The 15,510-nt window shown below is 43.9% G+C and overlaps 1 protein-coding gene across 3 annotated transcripts in view; it reads right to left on the bottom strand.

The window, feature by feature from the left end:
* The window catches only part of LOC142364033 (polycystin family receptor for egg jelly-like), a 28,114-nt gene that overhangs the window by 10,570 nt on the left and 2,034 nt on the right, over positions 1-15,510 (bottom strand). The window contains exons 2-3 of one of the 3 annotated variants that reach the window (XM_075442272.1): positions 12,309-12,402; positions 8,584-8,706 (exon numbers count right to left, since the gene is read on the bottom strand). The gene's annotated coding sequence lies outside the window, so the exon portion shown is untranslated. The remainder of the gene's footprint in view (positions 1-8,583; positions 8,707-12,308; positions 12,403-15,510) is intronic. The other 2 variants (XM_075442288.1, XM_075442281.1) reach the window with 2 other exon arrangements.

Here is a 15,510-nt window from a genome sequence, read left to right as displayed (position 1 = left end):
AGGCTGCACAGCCAGAGATTGCTTCAGAGATTGCTTTGGACAAAGCACAGATGGCCCCCGAATGCACATACCAAGATGCCCGCGCCGAAGGCGTGCCACACTGCTGAGTCCCACTTCTAACGACACGACATTCCATGCCAAGAGCCAATCGATACACAATAATTGACTTAGTCCCACCTTGCAAAAAGATTTCCAAACATATAAAAATTGGCACTTGAAAACTCTCTTTGGGAGGAGGAGCCAAGCGAGAACTTCACCCGACGGACGGGTCGACGGGCCTGAACCTCTCTCCCCCTCCCCAAGAAGGGATGCCTTTTTGGTAAGAGTCGCGCCTCTGACTTTGTCAGACGTATCCCCGGGAACACACTGTTAACTAAAGCGCTAAACTATTACTTTGAGCTCAACTTTTGTAGACAGTGAATTTATCAACGGCAATTCCGAATCTGTGATAACTGTCACTTGAATAAATTACCTGTTGTTTCAACTTTGCGAAACTGTTTCAGTGAAAGTCCTTGGAAGGGCTCTGGCAGGCTAGTTGAATATCAGACTCCCCTTACCCCCTCCTTTAACGCGACAGTAAAAAAACTGGCGTAGTTGGCAGGATTGCCATGGATAAACTACTACAAAAATATAAGTGTGCACCTTCACAAGCAGGTATTGAATGGGCCCAGAAATTCTGGAAAGATGAGGATAAAGTGGTAGAACGTATAAAACAGTGTTTAAGTGAGCAAAAGATCAAAGGCACTAAAGGCAAAAAATTTATTTGTGCTGTATTAGGGGCTTGCCTATCTTGCGCGCAGAAAGAAATTAAAGAGTCCCCACCACCTGAAAAAATTGCAGATGTAGAATATGCTGCACTAAAATCAGAAAATGAAGTGTTAAAAACTTCACTGACTTTTGAAAAGGAAAGTGGAAAGAAATTTGAGACACAAATCGACACCCTAGAAGGTGAAATCGGTTACCTTAAATCGCAATTGTTTTGGGCCAATAGGCGAGAAAAACATCTAGAAGAAAAATTAAATCTCTCATTAAACCCGATACCGTCCTCGGTCTCAGCTAAACAAGTCCGCAAATTAACACAATATGCGGATCCCGAGACGTGGGATGGAGACATTTGGGACAGTGATGACAATAGTGAACTGGAGGAAAATTCTGATTATGATTTGGCCCCAGAACCTATACCTATTCGACCATTGATTAAAACAGAAACCACCGATGAGGGTGAAGAACAGGCTCGCACTACTGTACGAACAATTCCATGGTCTCCTGCTGAACTGGCAAAATTGCAGGAAAAATATTCCAGGCGTCCGGAGGAATCCGAGACGGAATATGTATGTCAAGTCTCCCTTACCGGGGGAGATCGAATCCTCTTAAATGAGGAAGAAGCAGGAGGCTACTGGGGTCCTGGAGTATTCCTAACTACCACTCCAGGTAATCATAATTATTCATTAATTATGCGAGCTGCTTATTGGGCTGGTGGCATAGACCCACATGACAGAGGAGAACCTTCTGTTATAAAAACCTCAGGGTTCTCTGATTTGGTGACATCTGTGCAAAAGGCTGCCTGCATACAAGCAATGCATGAGCGGGATGTGTTAATAAGATCCCCAATGTTAGCCCCTATAGATCCGGCAAGATTAACTCCACTGATCCGAGGCCTCCCAGACAGTTTAAAAACATATGTGGCCAACATACAAGATCAACTTCAAGTCACTCGCCCCAGACAAGGCCGACGCCCACGTCGAGGGCAGGATCAGGATCAGGACTAAGCTCAAAATCAAGTAATCACTTGGAGTGAATTTGTACAAGATATAATAAACTACGGGCGCAGGATGGGATGGATCAGATCCTCACAGTTATCTGATCCGCCACCTCAGCGACTTCGCCAGATTCACAGCCCTAAGGCTAAGCCCGAATGCAAATTAAAATTTGATACGGAGCGTAACGAGCTCTGGCGTAAAGCTCGAGCTATTGGGGTGCCACGGCATCTACTGATTGGTATATCCACGACTGACCTAAAAATTCTCGTACAGTCATTAAGCCATAAGCTTAATTCAGCAAAGGCAGAAAACAAAGCAACTTTTAACACTGCACCCTCCGCCCCACAGCAGGAGCTAATTGATCTGACAGACCCTCAGGCAAAAAACGCCTATCCGCGGGGAGGGCTGTGAGCCTCCTTCCTCGGCGGGTACTAGCTATACAGTGGCTCTCCGATACACCTCCCGAACCTGTCATTGCCATCCCGGTGGGACCAAAGAAAGTTTTTGTAAATTTTCTCATTGATACTGATGCTCAAATTTCGGTAATCACCAAGGAGACTGCAACATGCTTAACCTGGTCGCCGTAAAGTAAAATTTACAGGCATCGATGGAGTCATAAGGAAATGCCCTACAGCAAAAATTACCCTGTGGCTCCCGGGCGAACAAAGATTAACCCGCACTGAAGTACTGGTCGGTGCTGCTAACACTAATATTTTGGGATTTGATTTGTTGTATGGCAAGAGTGTGGAAACTCCCTGATGGTTCAGTTTGGAGTTTTGCTGGGCGAGACATTAAACAGAACGAGCCTAAAAAAAATAATTTATTAGAAATGTCCATATCTTTACCACCATCAAAAATTACAAACACAAAACAGTACACCTTACCAGCAGCTGCGCAATCGGGTATTGACGGGGTGGTAAAAGACTTAGAAAACCAAGGCATCATCACTTGTACACACTCACCCTATAATTCCCCTGTCTGGCCAGTAAAAAAACCAAACGGGCAGTGGAGACTCACAATTGATTACAGGCGATTAAATGCCAACACTGCACCTTTAACTGCAGCTGTACCGAGCATTGCAGAATTAGTAACTCAGATACAGGGAGCATCTCACACATGGATGGCAACTTTAGATGTAAAAGATATGTTTTTTATGGTTCCACTCCAGGAAGATGATAAAGCCCAATTTGCTTTTACCTGGAAAGGGATACAATACACCTTTAACAGGCTGCCTCAGGGATATAAACATTCCCCCACCATTGCTCACAATGCTTTAGCTAAAACACTGAGTGGAATTCCTATTCCATCAGACGTTACTATATATCAATATATAGATGATCTTTTGATTGGAGGGGAACAATTTGACACTGTTAAACGGGCTATGGATGATGTGACATTGCAATTAACAACCTTGGGTCTGGAAGTTCCCCCATCCAAGTGTCAGGGACCCGCACAGGAAGTTAAATTTCTAGGGGTCTGGTGGATCAAAGGAGCCTTCTCTATCCCTCCTGACACACTGGAGAAAATAGAACAGGGACAGGATCCCTCTAATGTTAAGGAATTGCAACAAGTTTTAGGAACTTTAGTATACTGGCGTAAACATGTCCCTGGATTTTCTATCATTGCTCGACCCCTTTACAATTTGCTGCGAAAAAAGAAATCATGGGAGTGGACAAACCAACATTCTAATGCCCTGGAGACACTGGTAAAAGAATTCAGACTATTTCAGCAGCTAGGTCCTGTACATCCCTCTGATCCAATTCATGTGGAATGGGGATTTAGTGAACACGGTTCTCACTGTAATGTTTGGCAAAAAGGACCTGAAGGGCCTGAGCGTCCACTTGAGTCCAGTTCAAAGTCCTTTAATGATACTGAATCGCGATACTCAGATCTGAAAAAGGGACTATTGTCTTTGGTACGAGCTGTAAAGCGAGTGGAACAAATAAGAAAAAAACAGAGTGTAATCATTCGGGGACCTTTCCGCCTCCTAGACACAACTTGTAAAGGGACGGTGCCGCCTGCTGGCATTGCCCAAAAGCCCACGGTCCGTAAGTGGTATGCCTCTCTGGAAAGCATCCATGACATTATGCCTATTACAGAGGGCAGCACTAAAGTGTCTAAACTGCAAAAAGATATAGACAGTACTTCGCTGTTCCAAACTCCTCCAAGCAAACCATCTCCAATTTGGGAGGCGCTTCCTCTAACAGAAACCAGCAACCTCGAAGGGGCATGGTTCACTGATGCGTCATCCTACAGGCAAAATAATGAGTGGAATTATAACGCAGTGGCACTGGAAGTAGCCACGGGAGAACGGGTCAGCGAAACAGGTAAAGGAAGTGCACAAGTGGGGGAGCTTAGGGCAGTCTTACTAGCTGCACAACATGGTGCTGACTATATTTACACTGACTCATATGCTGTTTTTAAAGGAGCTACCGAGTGGGTGAGCCACTGGGCAGCCAACGACTGGCAGGTAAATAGAATCCCAGTCTGGCAAACTGACAGCTGGAAACAATTGCTAAAAATAGGAGAACAAAGGATACTCCACATTGGTTGGGTGAAAGGGCATGATCAATCAGCCTCTATTGCTGCCCAGTTCAATCAACAAGTTGATAGCCTCACACGGCTACACAAAATTGATATTGTAAGTGATGAATTAGAATGGGAACGTTTACTTGAATGGTTACACGTAAAACGAGGGCACACTGGCCGAGCTGATTTGTATCGGGAAGGCATAGCCCGGGGATGGCCTGTGTCAACAAAACTGTGTGAACAAGTGGTCACTGCCTGTTCACAGTGTCGCCTGCGACTTAACAAAGATCATCCAAGTAAGGCACCTCCCATGCACATCCGAAATAAAAAAACACTGTGACACACCTGGCAAATTGATTACATAGGTCCATTGAGACCCTCAGGGGGTAAAAAACATATATTAGTAGGGGTGGAAGTTGTTTCAGGAATTACCATGGCAACAGCTGTCCCGGCTGCAACTGGAGATAACACAGTTTACAGCCTGAAGGAATGGTTCAGCACACTCCCCCTTCCTGAGGAGATTCAAAGTGACAACGGATCACACTTTACAGCTACAGTGGTACAAGACTGGGCAAAAGAAAAAGCAATTCGGTGGGTATTCCATACTCCGTACTACCCCCAAACAAATGGTATTGTTGAGAGAACAAATGGGTTAGTTAAGCGATTTGCTAAAACCCACGAATCTGGGTGGCATCTGCGATTATCCAATGCCATCTATCAATTAAATAATAGATGGGCTGGAGACGGCTGTCCCAAAATGAAAGCATTCTCTGCTCCTGCCACAACTCTGGTGCCGAAGGCACATGTAAAACCAGAACACCCTACTGGCTTTTACGCAGGCCAGCCAGTGCTGGTTAAAATGCCTCAGACTGGAACAGTGGCACTAGTATTAACAAAACCAAAAAATCTTTACGCTTGGGAAGCGAAAGATAGCTCTGGAAAACTGCATCGAATCAGTGCTAGATGGATAGTACCTACCTTTTAACCTATTATATGCCGGTTTCAATGACAACCGAGCATTTTCCTTTCTTTTCTGTTTACAGGTATTTTCCAAACTACGCCTGAAAACACGGACTGTCACGTGTCAAAACAGACTGCCATCAAGGACTGCTAATTTATACTTCTAGTCCTAATCTGTGGAATCATCTGTGAACCAAAGTTTCCAGAAGGTCGAAACAATCTGACAAAAAGGACAATAGTGATTTAATTTTGATAGGAATACTGATTTCTAATTTTACGTGTATATTATGTGACCTTTTTTTACTTTTTACTTTATTGTTTAGGTTACTGTTTTTATAATGCAAAATAGCTTTATTTTGTTGTGGTTTTGATAGTTATAATTTACTACAGAATTGTCAATATGAATCTTCTATCATGCATTGGCAGTGGTAGACAAATATGTGTAAGTTTAACATGTGTTTACATATTGGGTATAATAATTGTGCATGTGTTCCATAGAGATTATAATCAAAAAACAAAGAAGTCTTTGGGTATGATAGAGGAAAACACAGCCTTCAAGTTGTTACAAGGATTTCTTAGAATGATGAATTGGACTCAGGGAAACACTTGTCTTATGCTGCCAACGACCCCTGCAGAAGGACTCCCTTTTCTTGTATTACAAAAGTGGATCCCAAACAGGTTAACACATGGGCATATCATATAGTTTCTAGCAACAATGCTGAGCCACAGGCCAAAAGATGCCGAGTTCCTTTCCAGCATTATCTAAATGGACATAATAGCCTCGATGAACTCGGAAATAGTACGTGTAGCACTTTAATGCTGCCTGCACCGCCTGAAACTGTAAGGGTGTGTTCTAATGGACAAATATCAGACTACATTCAACCCTAATGGGATGGATTAGAATGTACTCTAGGTATTCCAAGTTTGTGTCCTACTATAGCTTTTAATTTCATTCAATCCTTAACAAAATCACGAGGACATAGAGCTAAAAGACAGTCACAAATGTGGAACTCTATGCAAGAAAATGGTAATCTTTTTGCTTGGCCGAGCTATTATACACCAGCAATGAGAATAAACTTGGGAAAGAAAGCTTTTTGGGGTTATTGGACAGTAATTACCAATAATCGATTATATATAGAAAATTTGACATGGCAAGTAGAATCCCTAGCAAACTGGACAAAAACAGCAATTAATGCAGTTGACTTGCAGCTGCAAGCTACACCCAAAATGACGCTACAAAATGGGTTAGCCTTAGATATGATTTTGTTAAAAGAAAGTGGTGTTTGCAGATGGCTAAATGCCTCCTATCCTGATAAAACCTGTTGTGTTTCTATCCCAAATGTATCCGTCACTTCACATCAAGCCGTGGATGAAATGCGTAAGATTGCGGAACAGTCTCGAGAACTCCGTGAAAATACGAAGCAGAAGCCCTGGGAATGGACAGGGTGGATCTTGAAAGTTTTTAATAGACTTGGACTAAACATTAGTGGATGGATACAAAGTTTGATTCAATATGTACTGATGTTTATTGTACTCCTTATTGTTATTTGTGTGGGTTTATCATGTGTACAATCTTTATTAGCTAAAACTTTTAGTACACATATTAGAATGCTTGAAGTTCATAACCCTGATTATGTTCCTTTAATTCCTTCTCCTATTAGGGAGGAAGATGAGCCCCTCAACCCGTCTGAACCTAAATTCATCTAATATTCCTTTTTGACGAGATGTGACTAAAGTCACGGGGTGGATAATGTAGTCGATGGCCTTGCTGGACTTGTCCAATGCGAGACAAAAGACAAACGGACTGAGGCATCAAGAGCCCAAGAGCTAACAAAAGAAGTAAATAACTGGTGCTTATCTTATCAGACAAAAGTAAGGGGGGATAGCCCATCACTGTAAACTCAGTGATCTGTGGGGCGCCGCGGAGGCTGCGCAGCCAGAGATTGCTTCAGAGATTGCTTTGGACAAAGCACAGATGGCCCCCGAATGCACATACCAAGATGCCCGCGCCGAAGGCGTGCCACACTGCTGAGTCCCGCTTCTGACGACACGACATTCCATGCCAAGAGCCAATCGATACACAATAATTGACTTAGTCCCACCTTGCAAAAAGATTTCCAAACATATAAAAATTGGCACTTGAAAACTCTCTTTGGGAGGAGGAGCCAAGCGAGAACTTCACCTGACGGACGGGTCGACGGGCCTGAACCTCTCTTCCCCCCCCAAGAAGGGATGCCTTTTTGGTAAGAGTCGCGCCTCTGACTTTGTCAGACGTATCCCCGGGAACACACTGTTAACTAAAGCGCTAAACTATTACTTTGAGCTCAACTTTTGTAGACAGTGAATTTATCAACGGCAATTCCGAATCTGTGATAACTGTCACTTGAATAAACTACCTACTGTTTCAACTTTGCGAAACTGTTTCAGTGAAAGTCCTTGGAAGGGCTCTGGCAGGCTAGTTGAATATCAGACTCCCCATACCCCCCTCCTTTAACGCGACACCAAGGAACACAGTCCCAGCAGGTGGTGATCAACAGCTGCTTCCACTTTATAAGAAACTGAGCAGCCTCAGTGGGGTGAAATGCTGAGTACATGCTCAGCTTCCAGTTCCAGTGAGTTCCTGACCATGTTTGCCTGATGGGTTCATTGACCGGGATGGCCTCGACGGAGCTACTCGTACATTTAAAGCTAAGTGCTTTGCTTTATGGGGAGTTTGATGTCTGCAGACAGTTGTAACGGCAGAGTTTCTGGTCAAACTATTCCTACTTGGCAGAGATGGAAAAGGCTTCAGTCTCCTGAAATGTAAATAAGTACTGAATTTCCACACACTTTAATGTTATACAATCTGCCAAAGAATTGTCTAATTCATGCAAAAAAGCATTGTTGTTCAAAACTCCATGTCATGTCAAACAGCTCTTAAAAAGTGTTTTTACCGTATGTATTTAATGCATGCTGTGTTTACACGTTGCCTAACTGACACAGCTGTAAGGAAAGGGCTATTCCCAGAAATGCTAAGCTGACAGTCTCCATTCTAGCAAAAAAATGTTGGTATAGGTAAATAGTAGGGTGGCCAGCAGGGTTAGAAAATATGTTAAATACCAGTCTTTGCATGGTATTGAAGCAGGACGGGAAAGCTGATTTTTGTCTTCGTTACCAATGCTGACAATTTTTAACATTTCTTCCCTTTGGAAAAGGGAGGACGCTTTAAGTACCAAGCCTCATATCCAGGGGCAGTGTGGCATGTTATGGAGTTCACGCAGCGCACACTGCTCCACAGTACAAGGTTCTAATGCTCACAGCATGAATGAAGTCTGTAATATGGAAGACTACTTACACAACAGAGCATGTGTTTGGTGGCTTCTGCCCGTAGTATGTGTATGGAGCTGTTAAGCCACACAGCTGACAGGTGAACTCTCCTGTAGGCTGAATGTCTTTGAGAGCAGCCATTTTAAGCTACCTACAAGAAACACAAAAATCTTTTAGCTCCAAAATCCAGCACTGGGAATCATGCCTGCAAGAAGATTAAACTGGTGTGGGTTATCTGGCTACGCAAATTAAAATCCAATGGAAAACTGACCATTGCAAACCTTGATTAGTAAATCTTTTCTCCCAAATCAAGCTGGTTTCCCATGTCCCAGTTAAATTTCAAAATTCCTTCGGTAGGTTTAGAAATTGCAGCCTAGGAACCTAACTACAAAAGTTGACCTATTAATTTAGATCTTGATCCATACAAGAACTTAGGCAACAAAGTATATACGGCTGTGACTGCAAAACCCTTTGCTCAACCAAGCACTTCCCAGGAAATGACTCCCTGTCTGCTGTGTGGAATCCCAATCCAGCTCTGCAATGCCCATCTCCTCCCACTAACTGCAACGGACCTGTGATAGGGTCTGGGACCCTGCTCAGGAGGTAGGTACCAGAAAGGTACGCGTTGCAATGATTTACTGTCTTTTTCTTTGCTTCTGGTTCACCTTTGAACAGAGTTTGGGGAGCTTAACCCTGGCTCCCTGTTCTTATCTGGCTCCCTGTGGAAATGATGCTGATGTAATCACCCTGTGCTTGCACAGAGCGTTGGCCCGTTCACGCCACACAGGACAGAGGAGGAGGTACATTCAAAAAAGTTTAGGCCCTACAACTTCTATGAAAACAGGCATAAGAGGGAGACTGCTTTATGCTCCTGGAGGATACCCGTACATTTCTACAAATGAGAGAGTCTGCACATAGGAAAGCTATCATCCGGCTGTCTGAAAGATTTCAGACACCCGTTCCAAAGGTGCAGCTATCAGTCACGAGATACAAAATGTAGGAAGCCGTGCTTCATCAGCTTTGGTGCTTACAAGATGACTTTTTTAAAATCCTGGCCAGAGATTCCAGAGATTCTCTTGGCCAGTCACACCCCGAGGTTTTTTCAAAAAGCATGGTGTGGCAAGTATGCTTTCAGGACTCAGATCAAACACAGCTAGCCATGTGCATGCCCCAGAATTGCACCCACCCATCAATGACATGTGATCGCTTGTTTGCAAATTGGGTATTGTTGCTCACCTGGACCATTTTCTCCAACAGACACACTCGCCTTGCAGTTAGCCAGAAAACTAGTTACTATGTGGTAACAAATAAAACAACTACCTTTTTTTTTTTTCCTCCAATGTCTTTTTTTCTCTTGTTTTAGAGAACTAAATTGGCTTGCAGAAAAACCCAACAACCGCTCACGGTAGTACAAGGTAAGAGGCAAAAGTGCAGAGCCAGGAGAAAGGGAGGGCTGCGATGAGGGACCTGTATCTCCCTCTTTCAATGACAGTAAGCTGCTATTTCTGCTCACTCTGTGTGGTGAAACTGAATCCTAGAGACATCTGCTGCTAAGGTGAATTAGGGGCAAGGAGAAGCAGAGCTGTGACTACTTGTCATCTAATGTTCCAGGAGAACAGGGAGCCCCAAGATCCTCAGAGGTTGCAGAGGCTTCATAAAAGACACCCAGGTCAGAAAGCTCTAGCCTGTTAAATCCTGAAACTTAATTTTGGGAATAATCTCCCTTACACCCCATCATTCCTTCACCACCAACCTTTCCGCTCACTGCCATTCCTGGCATTTCAGTGGTACAGGGCATTCTTCAAATGTAACACAAATGGGGCTGGGTACTGGTTTAATCAGTAAATCCAACTTGTGAATACCTTAGGCAACTACATTTTTTTGAAAGTGATGTAACCTTTGGATATCCTGTATTTTCCCTACCTCAGAGGGATGCTTGAAAGAATTTGATTAACTAAAGTGCTTTCAGGTTTTTCAGTTAGATAGAAGGCATGTACATGCTACCTGTATCTCCCTGTACATTAAAGCTGGGATTCTTCAGACTATACACAAACTCAACTAAGAAGTCTGCTTTTTGAACCCTGCATTTTAGGTTTAGCAGGTAAGTCCCCCAAACATACTTAAATCTACCTTTTCTTTAGGTAGTCAGTAGCAGCACTGAGACGCCCACCTGTCTGAATGAGATTCAATCCCAAACATTGTATGCCATTTTTTGTAATCAATCTTTTTTAAAAAGGGGAAATAATTAACAACACAAAGGTAGAGTTTGGAAAGTCACTTGAGTCGAATACAGAAGACCATTATGGTGATCTTTTCTTTAAAATCAAGCAAAACACTACGAACAATAACAACAAAAAGAGTATTTATGGCAGAGACGATCACAGACTTTGGAACGAACGTGTCCCGATTCCAAGTCAAAATGACAGCCCTGGGTTCAGAGCTGAAGTCGGTTAGATATAGAAACACCTGCTCTCTTATAGACCATTGGCATGTAGAACAGAATCTACTCAGTGACTATCACTGGGAAGGAATGGTATCTATGTACAAACAGATTTTTGGCTATGCCAGCTGAAAAGCATATGATCCTGCCTGCAAGGCACAGATGAATTTATGATACTTTCCATTTTACTCTGAGCTTCCAAGTCACTGGTATCAGCTGCACCACGTTATATTTCACTGGGAACATCATTTGTCCTGAGAGCTTGTCTACACAGCAGCACTTGGGAAAGTTAAGGTCACTAACTCAAAATACACATGCAGATTTCAGGGTTGAATGCTCCCATTCAGAAGTAAAGTTTACCATATAACAAAATAAAGCCATTTTCCTTCTGAAGGAAGAAATTTAATGGTAGATGTAATACACTTTTAGTTTATACATGTGCTTCACACCTCTAGCCTAAACCACCAAGCAGACAAGTCCCAAGATGCGCTCTCTCACAAAGCTTCTAGTACTTCCAAAAAGCTCGTCTGCAATTAGAGCACTGTATCTTTATGTCGGATAGCAAATGCACAGAAGCAATGCTGGGATAAAACCACAGTAAAGACAGACGTTGGTTTATCACAAAGTAAGCTCATTGGTTTGGCCCTGTACACCATCAAGATGCCTGATATGACAACTATGACAAGGTGTCTGCCTCCCCTCCAAGGAGACATATGAAGCATGAGAACCCATTTCTCTCTAGCATACCAACAACAGGATGAAGCATCTTTAAAGGAGATAAAAGTCTAGGGTGCTAATCCCTTCATAATCATGACAGGCAAATTTGTGAACTCAAGTGACTCAAACCATCACCGGTACTAACACTGGCTTTTTCTCTTTTCCTTGAAAATCTCTGAAGCAGCACCAGGTCCCAGTGACACTTCAAGTATCTGGCTGGCTGGTAAGTACTGAAGAAGCTGTTCTTTTAGAACAGCTTGTTTAGAACTGAATTCTGCACAAGCATTTGTCATTTTGGCTGGAAGCCGCAAGGCATGCAGACACATAATTCAAGCACATGCAGAGCTCTTCTGAAAAGAACACGGCTACCCACACATGCCTGATTACGAAGCAAACACTGAACTCACTGAGCTCAGCAGAAACCTGCCAAGTCAAGCCCAGAACGCTGCAGGACGTGTGCAGGTTGGCCCATGTGTCATGGCGAAAGGTACAGCACACAGATATGAATACTATACTCAGCAAATAACAGCAGTCAAAGGAAGGCACAGGTTAGATAGCAGCGCCGTAAGAGTGCCTTTCCATGCTGTGACTGATACCTGATATGGATGCAGGGAAATGGCTCTCAGTGCAGTTCTCCAGGGACTCCTAAGAACTTAGGGCAGTTCTGCTCGGAGCATTCTGCTAACAGGCCTGGAAGGCAAGCCAGGAATAATAAATCACCATTAAATTGTCAGGGTCAGTGGCAAAGTAGTGGCACCGATAAGTAATCTGATTTTCTTTGCTTTCAAACCTCATTAGCACAAGTCTTTACAATGCATAGGTTAAGCCCCTCTTAATACTCCACAGGAGACCCATGTATTTCTGAGTCACCGACAAACTGGAGAAACTACACAAGAAACAAACTGCCTGCAAACAGATGGAGGCTTTGATTTGAAAGGGTGTCAGATAAAACCAACATTGACACACCTTTAATCATCTCCAATTAAGCCCTTGTTCATTTTTCCTGCCAAGATTTTCCTGCAGTATCCGCTGCTGATGACAATGACCTATTAAAATATTCACAGCTTAATTCGCTATGGGAAGGAGCACCCTCTAATAGAAGGGCAGGAGCCACTGAGTTCATAGCCTGGTAAATGCCAAGTTATTTTGCAGTGTTTGGTGTGATATAAATTTAAATACACTTCAGCACCAGGAATGCACTCACCTCCTTCAGAAAAACGATCTGTTGCCTGATTGCTCAGGTAATCGATGAAACAGCAGAATCGCCTTACTTGCTAGTTAATCCCCAGGTGAACAACTCTCCCCCTCCAGTTCCTTCATGTTACTGCCCTGAAGGCATGTTTAGGTCACCTGTTGGCTGCCTCCCTGCTCCTCCTTTGAGGTGACTTACCTTGGGAACAGGGTAACAAATTAGCCCAGGAATGCAATTTCACCAAGCGTGGCCATTTGGGACTTTCACCCTTCTTATCTCTCCCAAAGATCACCTGATCGAATTAAACCCTGCCTTGCTGCAGCAACTTCTCCCTCCAGGCCGGGGGGACTGCGCTGGTATTGCTACGCTCTCTCTGCTCGGAAGGAACCAGGACGGCTGCAGCACACGGGCTTCCCTCTAGGTACGGGTCGCATAGCAGGCCCCAAGCCCCGCTTTGTAACGGCGGCTTGTGGGGGCTCCCCGTGGCTGTGTGACGAACAGCCTAGGTGGTCACAGACGTGAAAGAGAGCATCTTGTCAGGAAATGTTTGAAGAGGGTGTCGCAGACAAGCAAATCAAACCCCTTCCTTAAGGTAAAAAGGCTTTACAAACACAAGTTAAATTTCAAAAAGGCATCTACTGATACGTGATTTAACAAAGCTGAGAAACCAAAACTTAAAAAAATCTAGCCCGAGTACTCCTTGCTTGAATCTGGCAGGCAGTCAGCTCTGAATTAGACAGCTTTTTACAAAGAAGACTCCCAAATGAGGTGGGAAGGTGACAGCTTCCCACACTGGCTGCTGTCCTCCAGCGGACACACCAGCCCTGTGCAGCCCTGGGCACTGCCACCAGCCACCGGGATTCTCCTTCCAGCACCTCCGCTCTTCAGAGCCACCCAACCATAAAAGCCCAGCTAGGTGGATCACAGAGTAAGAGCAAATCATAGACTAAAACACAAGCAAGATGCCCAAGCCCTTATGGTGGAGGTCATCTCCACATCTGGCTGCAGAAGCACGGCAAAGGGTAGATCTCTGCTGTGTAACGGAACACACAATCCTGCTGGAAGAGCGAGCTCTTCCTTTCCTTCCCCCTCAGATTAATCTATGGTCATATCTGATTTTCTGCTCGACCCCCCTCATTCCTGTTTCTTCTCCTTCTCTTCCAATGGGCTTTCCGAAGCAGAGCACAAAGCTTATCACATCATCGTCCATGATGCCATCCTAACATTCTGTATGTAAAATGGCCTAGAAATTAAAGGAAGACAACGCAAGCACAGTTACAGGGACTTACTGGAGAGGTGGTAACACAGGAGAACCAAACACCGAAGCGGTCACTGAAGAGAACACCGGTTCTGGATTACACTTGCCAAAATGGGGAAACCAGACCTGAGGTCTGATTTCATTAAATCTCCCTTCTGGTATAGCCACAATACACAAGGATGCTGTGGCCATAGGCTACCCCATGCCCTGAACTGATGTTGTCTTCCTTCCAAACTGGAGCTGCCTATTATAGCTTTGTTAGATTAATATCCATAGTGGGGAAGAATAAGACGGTAAGGCTCTATAAATACGGAGGATTCCTTTTAAGTCGTCCTTTAAGCAAAGTTACGGAGGGCCACACATGTACCATTGAAAGTATCAGCCTGGTTAAGCACAATCTAAACTTAGCGCAACACTTTCCAACAGAGTTTAAAAATAGGAACACCAAGATTTTGTGGAAATACACGAGAAGAGGCCAACACGGAGTTTTGAGAAATAAGACACTGCAGCTTGACATAATCCTGAAAGAAATACATATAGCTTCAGCGATTTATCTCCCTACAGAAAGCAAAGTTGGTACTGTAAGGAAATGCTCAGCCCCCACGAGGGGGGGTTGCACGTTACAACGTGTCTGCTGCGACAGCCAGTGCCCACTGTCCCCTGTGACCCACCCACGAGATGCTCATCGTTAACTTGGGGAAGAGAATTCTTTCCAGTAAAATGTGACTGAGGCTCTCAGTTTGTTAGGACTGAGCTCAAGTTGAGGACTGAGGATCCTAGAATTCACTAGAACCGGCGTGGACTGCTCCTACTGGGTCATATGCTAGGAGGGCAGGCATGCAAAATCTTTGCAGTTCTGTCCTTTTGCCCAGGGAGAATTAGCAGCATCCTCAGTGTGTCACAGGTATTTAAGTGACTTTCCTTTGGCTTCAGACCTCTGTCTGTTCAGCAAGCATAGACAGGTCTGAGCAAGATTTCACTGAGGCCCAAGAGGAAAGTGTGGACTGCAGAGTGGAGCTAATTAAGCACCAGAGTTGATGAGGGCCTTGACAGATATCTTATATGCCATACCTTTATGCTAAGTTTTAAAAGTACTGACTATAGCTATAGATAATAGGGCTTAAGAATGCTGTGATGTCTGTTACAGGTTTAAATGCATGTTTCCTTTTTGCACATACGCCTATCTCCAAGTGTGGTTATTAACAGTAACTTTACTCAGTGTTAGGAAAGTTATGACAAAGTAAGAGAACTGGTAGGGAAGGAGGCTTAGTGGAAAATTAAAGGCGTTGAGAAACGGAACATAACAAAACACTCACTGACCCTCTCTTTCTTTATCCTGGTCTAGAGC

The sequence above is a fragment of the Opisthocomus hoazin genome, chromosome 1 (genome assembly GCF_030867145.1).
Source record: "Opisthocomus hoazin isolate bOpiHoa1 chromosome 1, bOpiHoa1.hap1, whole genome shotgun sequence".
In the NCBI taxonomy this organism is placed as follows: Eukaryota; Metazoa; Chordata; class Aves; order Opisthocomiformes; family Opisthocomidae; genus Opisthocomus; species Opisthocomus hoazin.
This window is presented reverse-complemented; position numbering and strand designations above follow the sequence as displayed.